Source organism: Ipomoea triloba, chromosome 9 (assembly GCF_003576645.1).
Source record: "Ipomoea triloba cultivar NCNSP0323 chromosome 9, ASM357664v1".
In the NCBI taxonomy this organism is placed as follows: Eukaryota; Viridiplantae; Streptophyta; class Magnoliopsida; order Solanales; family Convolvulaceae; genus Ipomoea; species Ipomoea triloba.
In genome coordinates this window covers 15868668-15879515 of record NC_044924.1, presented here as the reverse complement: position 1 = coordinate 15879515, position 10848 = coordinate 15868668, and the positions used below count along the sequence as shown (strand labels likewise).

The window sequence follows — 10848 nt, the reverse complement described above, 5'->3', positions numbered from 1 at the left end:
ACGCTGTAAGTTCGACAAGTAAACCAAGAGCGAAAATACAACCGGGTAACTTTGAGCTCAACTCGGAAAATATTTAAGCTTGAGGGAAATTTGTTTGAACATCTTAGAAGTCTCGTGTGTTGTAATCATATAGACAGATCAGAAGAAAGCATGGGACAACACTGGAGGAATAAGGGTCTGCGAGACATCAACTAAGTCTCGAGACATAAGCAGAGTTCGAGAGGTAGGACCTCTCGATACAGTTATCCAGTTCGAGACATAAACAGAGTTCGAGAGATAGACCTCTCGATATTTGAGTTCGAGACATCAAGCGATCAAGATATCAACCTTGGTCTCGATACACTAACAATTCTCCAACAAAGCTGAATGACGGTCATACTTAAAGTCTGGAGAAGAAGAATATCATGGAGATGGAATAATGAAGAGGTGCCGAACGTGAAGATTTCAAAATGGGCGGAAATGGATGACACGTCAGATTTCCACCACAAACGGTCAAAAGGTGCACCAATGCTAAAGTGGTCTGATTCCCTACAAACAAGGAATAATGGGAATATAAAAAGAGTAACTTTTACCAAAAGACGAAAGTGGAGCATGGACTCAAGAAAGTGAACTATGGAATATTCACTACAAGACAAAGAGGTTCAAGTTACAAGATCACCACTCCATGAAATATGCTGAAAATATGCAAGACCCATGATCAGCATGGGAGACAAATTTCAAACGGAATAATTTTTCCCTCCAACGGAATTATTCCTCTACTCTCATATATAAGGACGTAAAGACACAAAAAAAAAAAAAAGAGAAAAATAAGGGGGTTGTGAAAGAGGTCAAGAGGTTAACAAGAGGTGTCTGATAAAAACGTTCCAGTGCAAAGTGCTTAACTTGGAATATCATCCTGATATTCAATACAGCGAGAGAACACATCTTAGTGTTCGAAGAGAGTTACAAAGCTAAACTGTTATACATCCAGAAGGTGACCAAAGCTGCTCTACATCAAAGTTGATTCAACGATAGCTTGTGGTCAGATTGGAGTCTGTTACATTCAACTGTGACAACCAAAAACACCTTGCTTTGAATTAAGCAAGAGAGGTGGAGTAACCTGGCAGCTGTCCGAGTGAAAGAAACCTGAGGCTTGACGCGGGCTTGGTGATCAAAGGTCAAGTGCTCGAGAGGTGAGTAACTGGAAGCGGGGGAAAAGACCTTGGAGAGGCGGAGTAACCTGGGAGCTGTCTTGTGAAGAACCTGAGGCTTGACGCGGGCTTGGTGATCAAAGGTCAAGTGCTCGAGAGGTGGAGTAACAAGAAGCGGGGCGAAAAACCTGAGGCTTGAGGCGGGCTTCGTGATCAAAGCTCAAGCGCTCGATATTGTACTAAATAAGGGAAGTTTTTAGTGCAATCCTTCCAGGGAGTTTTTGGAAGAAGAGTGGACGTAGGCGGGTTGGCCGAACCACTTAAAAATCTCTCTTGCATTTACTTACTGTTTTTATCTCTCGCTAACCTCTCGATTGCACTGCATATAAACGCACTTCTCGAACTAACTCAAACTCGTGCTAACTAAAAGGGGATAACATTTCCGCTGCGCATAAAACTTTGTCTTCACCTCGTGAGGTATCGAACCTAAACATCCTAAGTTCAATACACACGAGAGGTTGAAAAGATTTGCAAAATCTTATACAAGTCTATTCACCCCCCCCCCCTCTAGACTTGTACCCCATCCCCTTGGGACCAACATTGAGGAAGTTTTGTAAAGAATAATAAATGCTTGGTTTACAATTTCAAGGCTCATAATAGAGAGAAAGTAACTGAAGTACATAATATTACCAAGAGTTAATACCTCTTATTGTCCTCCGAGTATTAGCGATTTACCAATTGTGGTCACTCGACTTTTAAATGACCTCCAATGGTCCTCCAAGTTTTAAAAAATAACCACCCGTGGTCCTAATTCTTAAAATAGCCCGAGTTTAAAATGACCACGATACGTCCTAAAAGGACCACGGATGGTTATTTTTTAAAACTTGGAGGACTATTGAAGGTCATTTAAAAGTCGAGGGACTACAGCTGGTAAATCGCTAATACTCGGAGGACCATTGAGGGTATTAACTCTATTACCAATGTAAATTATGTAAAAGATAAATTTGTATGCCATAAAAATTGTCTGTGGGCTAAAATTTTTACTCATAATGAATCTACCAAAACTGAATGGTGGAAATGGAATGCGTACGGTTTGGGTATGGTTTTTCCACCCTTAATGACAAAACTACCAAACTATTTGCCGATACATAATCCCTGTGGTCAAATTATGATCATAGTTTAGTATTTCATCCTAATTAACCCTACAAATATAACAAAATTGCCTATGGGCTGAATTTTGCCATATAACGCAGAGTTAACTACAAGGTTCTTGTCTAAACTTTATGTGATTAATACTTAATATGTAATTTCAGTAAATTAAAGATGTTGTGGCAACTCTTTAATTGACCAAAATTAAACATAATCACAATGGCAGGGGTATTTAAAACCTAATAAAACAAATTAAACCAAAACATGATATACAATCCTTAGGTATACTCCCAGGAAAGTTGGTTGGTGTTATGACTCCATTAAAAATCAACTCCTTAGACAGAGTAGCGTCGCAAGGGGACTAGTAGCAATATGGCGGTTTCAGCCAGGAAGGCGTTTTAAGCTAAGGCCAGGGAACTAGTATTCCTGCCCAAGAAACTTCCCTAAATCATGTGTTTTCATATTTGAAGTAAAATCGTTTGGTTGATCTATAACAATGTAGATTCACCTAAGGATAAGGCGTTAAATAGGGTAAAACTATGAACAGTACTTTAGGTGCTTTAGGTGCTTTGAAATCCTTTAAAAGAAGCACGAATGGAGTATTGACTGAAAGAGTAAGAATATGCATAATCTATTCTTAAAGGCACTAAATTCACCTAAAAGACACTAAATCATGCATAATAAGCATTTAATTCAGTCCTAAAACGCCCTAAATTCAATCTTAATGAACATACTTTTCTAAAGGCATAATTATAGCAATCAAATAATTATTGTAATAAAACATATATAGCATGCTCAGATTATGCATATTACGAACTCATACTCCACAATTAAATATTTAAATTGTAACACTAAATACAATTTAAACTGAATATTCAATATTAAAATTAAAATTCAAAAAAATTTAAAACTGAATAATTTGTTCAAAATTGAATAATAATTTTAATATTGACTTCAATTAAACATTCAAATTGCAACACTTAATGCAATTTAAACTAAAATTCAATATTAAAATTAGAATTCAAACAAATTTAAAACTTAATAATATGTTAAAATATGAATAATAATTTTAATATTGACTTTAGGCGAAATTCAATTGGATAATTTAAGTGAAGAAGGCCAAATATGATGAAGATTATAATTATTAAAAAAAATTGAAGGCAGCTCAAAACCAAAACCAGGCTCATTACTGATTGTTTTTAATAAAAGCCCGGGTTGGGCCAGACCCGGCCCAATTACTTAAGGCCATAAATAGCCTTCATCATCTTATTTACGTTAATCCCTAACAGAAGCCATGGACGGGACGACCTGCGAAGCAATGAAGGAGCGAAGCTACGAAGCAGCTATACGGTCGCCGGCATCGCTTGAAGGAGGGCATGACAGTAGCATCGCCAGGAGAGCCCAGCTCCACCACAGCCGCTGCCGCCCGTGCAACGCCAAACGCCGCCGTCAGCCCGCCTCAACCGCGTCGCGAACCAGTCCCGCGCCTCGCCGTCAGCTATTCCTCCGTCCGTCGTCCTCCGTTGTCGCTACAGGCCGCTGTTAAACAAAAAGAAACGGTAGTAGGCAGTTCGACGGCAAAGAAACGGCGTAGCAGCAGGACAAAAAAACAATTGAATTTTATTGTAATTTTATTTTGGTTGTTGCTTTATGCAGAAACCCCAAAAAATTTCCAGCAACCCTCCAAAAATTTAATTGCAAAATTGGCATATCTCTCTTAATTATACAACATACATGACATATTCAAAATCATATATGTGAATTAAAGAGCCAGGCAGCGATTATACCGGACTCTGATACCAATTGTTAGAATATAAATTACGTAAGAACATAAATATGTGATATACGGATCTTTAAAGTACTAACCTCCAACCATAGCTTCTGAATGATGAAGGTTATGTAGTTACAGGACTGCTACGGCAGGGTAACTGTATAGTTTCACCACTTTCTCAACCTTCTCTTGATGGTGTATGAGGAATGAATTGTCAAAGCAGTGAGAGGACCAAAGGACTCTATGTATACTATCCATATGCCATCAATATGGTAATTGTATCCCTCTCTAATCACATTTCTTATCATAATTAAGTCTTACCTTAATTAATGTATAAGCTTGTATAGAAGTTGCACCATATAATAGATTACCTTAATTATTAAACTTATAACCTATATTATAATAATGTAATCATGGAAAAGTGTTACATGGCAAACCTAGCTGAAGAGGTAGCTGAAAGCTAAAAAAAAGTAGCTGAAAGCTGAAAAGTTATAAACTAGGAGCTGAAACTGAAGAGTTGTTAAGCTAGCTGTTATGCTTAAAAGTGTTTGGTAAAATTAACTTTTTTGACAAGCTGATAAATGTAAAAAGGCTAAAAAGGACATCTTCATAAAATTTAAATTGGTTTGTTTACATATTAACATTTAACATTTTGAAATAAAACTATTAGCAAATCATGATCTAGCATCCGATAATGAAGTAGAAATATTGTTGCGAATCTCCTTCATCACAATAGAGGTCTGACTTAAATTTTCGTTGATGGCGATATTACTACTTGAATCTTGAAGTTCATCGGGCGGTATGTAATCTGGATGCTGCTCAAGCATATTAAACATCATGTCATCTTGTGAATTCTTCCGAATATAATTATGTAGTGCAAATGTGGCCATAATAACATCAATTTGGGTCCCCGCACTAAAATGTGGTATTTTAGCAAGTATCTTCCATCTCTTTCTCAATACTCCGAACGACCTCTCAATACAACTTCGAAGAGAAGAATGTGCACGATTGAATGCTTATTGAGCATTAGTTGGCGGCTCTTGTTCAAATTGAGATTGATGATACCTTATTCTTGGATACGGTACCAAATATCCTTGTTTATTTGGATATCCTTTATCCACCAAAGAATATCTCCCTAAAAAAAATGTAACACTAAACTTTTATAAGGAATAAAATTATATGATTTTTATTAAAGTAATACGAATATGATACCTTGTGGCGGCTTGGGTAAGTTCATTGATGGTGTATTAATTGCATGAAGAAATACACATGTATCATGTGCGGATCCTTCCCCTCCAACAGATATAAAAGTGAAACACATATCAAAGTCACACGCTGGCATAACATTGAAAGTAGGAATTCATTTTCTCCCTCTATATCGCAATTGATCAACCTCAGGGATGCACACTTCTATATGAGTACCATCAATACATCCAATACAATCATATTCATCATATTTATATTAGATAATCAATCTTAATAATAATAATAATAATAATAATAATAATAAATTGGTCAGATTTTACCTTGAAATATGGCACGTATCGTGCATCACTAAAAATGTAAGACAATATAGATTGAAATGTAGAATCATTTGTTCTTAAGATATCATGTGCAAGGCCATTGTATCCGCTATTCCTACCGCTAATTGCCTCCAAGACTTCATGAAATTCTCTACTTATTGTTTCACCAGAACGTTGAAATCGCTCTCCAACATCTCTATTTGAAGCACCCGTAGCAAGTGTGTATATAAATATACCAACTTTCTCCAAAACTGACATATTCCTACTAGATTGTAATCCATATTTTGAATATAAATCTTCACATAATTGCTTAAACAAAGCGGAGTCCATTCTAAATGCATTTACACATTGAATAGGATATCCATTCAAGACTTCTCTCATCCATTCATGCCCTCTAAAAAGTGAAGTCATACAAGGTTCTTTATAAATATATTTATAGTAATATGTTTTGGTTAAAGCAATTGTGGCATACAATGTTATAATTGCACAAAGTGCTTGCTTTCTCTTTTTTCTTTTCCATTCCAACTCCATGATGTACCGAATAAATATAAAATAATGAAACCAATATATTTTAATAAAATATAAAGTAAGAACATATATTTTAAAATATATAAAGTAAAACAAAATGTTTATAGTTCATAACATTAGTTCATAAAAAAATTAATGTTCAAACACACAAATGTCAAATTGAAATTACAACCAAACATATTGAAATAAAATGAACATTCACTTGCTTATATCATGCATATACTTCAACCAAGCTTTCCTAGAAAAGTCATCATCAATATTGAAAAAAATTTCCCTATTCAAATCATCCTTAAGCAAGCTGAGAGAAAAACACCATAGATCTCCACCTTTTTCCATAATACCATTAGTAACACTTATTGTTGCAGCAAGACTAACACTTGTACTACTTTGTGTATTCACAGTACTATTAGATATTAAAATTTCCAGTGCTCAATTTGAATTTGAAATCAAACTATCCAATTAATTAGAAAGTTTAGCTACTCCTCCTGATTGTCTCCTCTTACGCTTCATTTGAGTGGGTTTAAGACCAATATTTTGAGTTTCTACAAATTTTCTAACATTATTACCTTGAGATTGCCTAGGTACTTGAGTGCCACTAACATCCTGGTTACCACCACAATTGTTCACCTCACTCATGAAATTATTCCAAAATGAGGACTCATCTACCTCAAAGTCATGCAATTGAGAAGAATGTTAGGTATCCTGAGAGGCTGAGAATATAACATATTTTCAAATCCTTGCCTAGTCTTATTCTCTTCTTCACTTTCTCTATTTTCTTCCTCAATATCTACAGGTTGCACTAATTGAGGATCCATAGTGGGTGCAACACAACCTTCACCATTTGCATAGCTATCTTCAAATAACTTAGACAACAAATCGTCCATTGCAGGATCTAAGGATTTATTACGAAATATTTTATAGTCTGGGTTCTCCTACAAAAGAAATGAAAAGAGTAAGTTTACAATCAACACCAAAATATAATTATGTTTTAATCTTAAAAATCTATAATACAAACCTTGATTTTTTTCTCCTACCATTCATCGGAACCACTAATCTTATGTGTACTAGGATCCCACCCTAAACCAGTTTCTTCACGTTTTAGTTGCTTCCAAGTTCTCCATTCTTTTTTCATAACATCACACTTATTCTTTAAACTTCTATGTGCAATTTTCCGTTTGGCAGTAGCTTCAAACTCTTCTTTAATTTCTTTCCATTTCATTAACCCACGCCCATGCTAGCTTTCGAATATATTTGATACAAATCTCACAAAAGAGCACCACGTACTCGTTGGTCCACTTAAAATTCTCTCCATCCATATTATCATTTGTTGAAGCCATATTGCTAATTTAGAAATAACAATAATAAAAATTCAGTTTAATGAGGCTCAACACATCAAATAATCAAATTTAAACAAGCATTAATAGTTGAATACTTGAATAGAAATAAAAATAAAAATAAAACAAAACCCAAGTCCCTGCCCGGTGAGCAGTAATAGATCAATACCATCCAGCAAAGTAAAACCATGTTTTCCAAGATTATGTTAATACAACTATTGTTCTTTAATACCAAGAACTGGGAGATCTTTTGAATGCTTATTCGATGAATTTTGTTTCTTTCTTTCCAAACAAAACAATGAAATATTATTTGGCCAAAATTTTACTATTTTCTGTGATTTTCATATCAGTAATCCTCTACTATAATAAAGCAGAACCTTTTTGGTAATTAAAAAAATACTTCCCGCCCAAACAAAACACTGCGTTTAAAGAGATGGAGAAATGGAGAAATAGGGATCACAATTTTTGATATGTGATGTTTCAGAATTATTACATTGCATTTGTTGCATAGTGCATTAACTAATAATAATATTCATGGGAGAATGCTCACCGCATCATATTTAATTATAATAAGACTGTTCATTCCCAAATAAGCATTAATAACATACATTTATTACAAAATATTTGAACATATTAGAAATTAATAGCCTGTGATTAATTATAAGATTAATAATATGGAAAAAAAATAAAAGATAAAAGAACTGAATAGGCACAGTCGCACCATTAAATTACAGCACTGGACAGTTTCCAATAACAATTAATATCTAACAATTATTAGTTTAGCTATAAATAGTTCAAGCATCTGAGAGCCAATTCCTCAAACGAAAGGTACTGCCAAAATCTTCCAAATTTTTTTCAAAATGCCATCTCAATACATCCTTGCATGTCAGATTAGCCCTCTCCATACAAAGAGAGCAATCCAAGTTCGGTTGGTCAGAACCTAACAAATTCCTGAGATGCATGGAGGCACAACAAGCAAAAACAAAGAATGCCTCTTTCATGACAAAGAGGTAATGTTAATATCAGATTTTCTGTAATATTTTTCTGAATCCTTATTAACAATAACATTGTTTTCATTATATATGTTTAACAAAGAAAGTTGTTTTGCTATTGTATAGTGTACATACATGCAAATATTCCTTAGTTTAAAAATGTTTTCTACAACTTTTAGGAAGCATCACATGGTGATGAAGTTAACAGTCCAAACAATGGTTGTCAAGTAATACCCAAGGACAATAGGGCCAATAGGATTTTAGTCACTTAACAAAGCATTGTCTGCTCAAGCAGTTTTCTTCAACACAAACTTGAAGAAAGGAAATATTGTGAGCATCAAGAAGGAAAACAATTCACTATGTGATGTTTTCTTGTGGGGATTCCTTACTTGCTAGACTTTTGGTTTTAATCCTACTGGACAATGACATCATTTCTTTGTTAAGTACATGAACTTTTAATTCCTACATGCATTACATGAATGAATGCATGGTAGGAAAAATGTAAGTATTTTTTGGGAATCATCATCTACTATATCCTATGTTAATTAATTATTGTTTATTTCTTTGTATGTACCTGTTTTCTATTTTCCTACACAAAGTTATAGGTAATTCAAGCAACGCATTGCAATCTGGATAGTTAAAAGTGGCCAGGAATGCAAAGCAGGAAGTCAAGTAATTTGTAATCATTACAACAAAAGAAAATACTTTCCTTTTTTTGATCTAAAAAAAGATTTGTATGCAATAATCAGTTGGCACAAAACTAATCAGCATACTAAAATGTATAAATGTATAAATTTAAAAAAAATGACATCTGATTTACATTTGCATCATCGGCCATAATCTTAAAAAACTGTTAGTCATTTCAAATACAAGAAAACCCAAGCAACCAACACTCATTTTATATAAATGTATCCCATTATATCAACATTTATTGGTAAATGAAGTAGCAGACAATTGAGCTATCAACAAAAAACTCAACAGTCAAAGAATCATGTTGTATTAAATGTTAAAGATAAGTGGTCTTTAAAGTTTTTAAAAATTAAACAATCATTCATAGATTTAAAAGTTTGTAGGAACTATGACAAAAATAACAATCTAACAAACTGTTGATTGTTCCATCAATCATAAGACCAAGAAACTTCATATATATATATATATATATATATATATATATATATATATATATATATATATATATATATAGTAATCATATGAGACAACCTATTTAGGTGAGAAATAAGACTTGTTGTGGATCGTCCATCTTTAGATTTTCTATGGCTTAGATTTTTCTTTATTTTTTTCCTTTTTAAAAATTTATTAATTAGTCAGGGTTTTTATGTAATTTTGACTGCTTTTTAATTTATAATAATATTCTTTTAGTATATTATGCTTGATTTTAGGTGTTTTAATTTTGGTAGGATTGAATATTTCCATTGTTTAACGTTTGTCGGTTGTTTATTTTGCAGTCGTTTTCTTCGGGGGGGGGGGGGGAGTTGAATAGACTCACAAGAAATTTTTGAAAGCCTTTTTACAATATCAAACCCTTGAAAGGATTGAGCTTTATCAAAGATATACGCAGCGGATAAAAAGATTATAACAATTTTAAGTTCACTTTGCACATAGCTTTGTCTTTGAAAAATTAGGTTTGTGAGTGTGGCATGCAATGCAGTACGTAAAATAAAGTAGAGAGAGAGAGAGAGAGAGAGAGAAGTTTTTATAGTGGTTCGGCTGTTAACGAAACCTACTCCACTCTTCTTCACAACTTGTGAAGGATTGCACTATTTTCTCCCTGATAGTACAATATCTCCTCTACAACGTGCTCCTTTGACCACTAAGCCCGGCAGTCACGCTTGGTTAGGTTTTTCAACTTCTTCAAAGTCTACTCCGCCTCTTTCTACCTCTCCAAGTAGAGATTGGTTGAAATGGTTGAAATGTTTCCCTAATTTGAGAGTCTTGTGATTTATCTTCTTGATTCAAGACTTGAGCTTCACAAGATCTCTTTCGTAAACTTGATCGTGAATTTGAGCTTTTTGGATATTTTTGCACACTGAAAGTATTTTAATTGCTACTGCCCTTTTCGCTTTTCCAACCTTGTCCAAATGAGAAGGAGTAAGGGTATTTATAGGTGTGAATTTTCAGATCCGTTGGAGCGAACCTGAAATTCAAATCCTTATTAACTAGTGTGCAATATCCAATGGGTAAAGACCTTATCAGTACTTTCTAGTCGTTTGTTCACTTTTATGCAAGGACAATTTGTCTTTTGTCTTGCATAAAGAGACAATCATTTAAAGCTCCTTGGGATCATCACCTAGGATCCGTTTTGACATTCAGGTTATACCCAACCTCAAGGCTATGGACAAGATAAGTCTCAGAGAATGTCTAGTGCCTTAGGTACTCGTGAGAATGATTGACTATATCATT

General features: G+C 34.2%; 1 pseudogene; it reads right to left on the bottom strand.

The window, feature by feature from the left end:
• Positions 1–4656: 4656 nt before the first annotated feature.
• Positions 4657–6985, bottom strand: LOC116029618 (annotated as a pseudogene).
• Positions 6986–10848: the final 3863 nt, after the last annotated feature.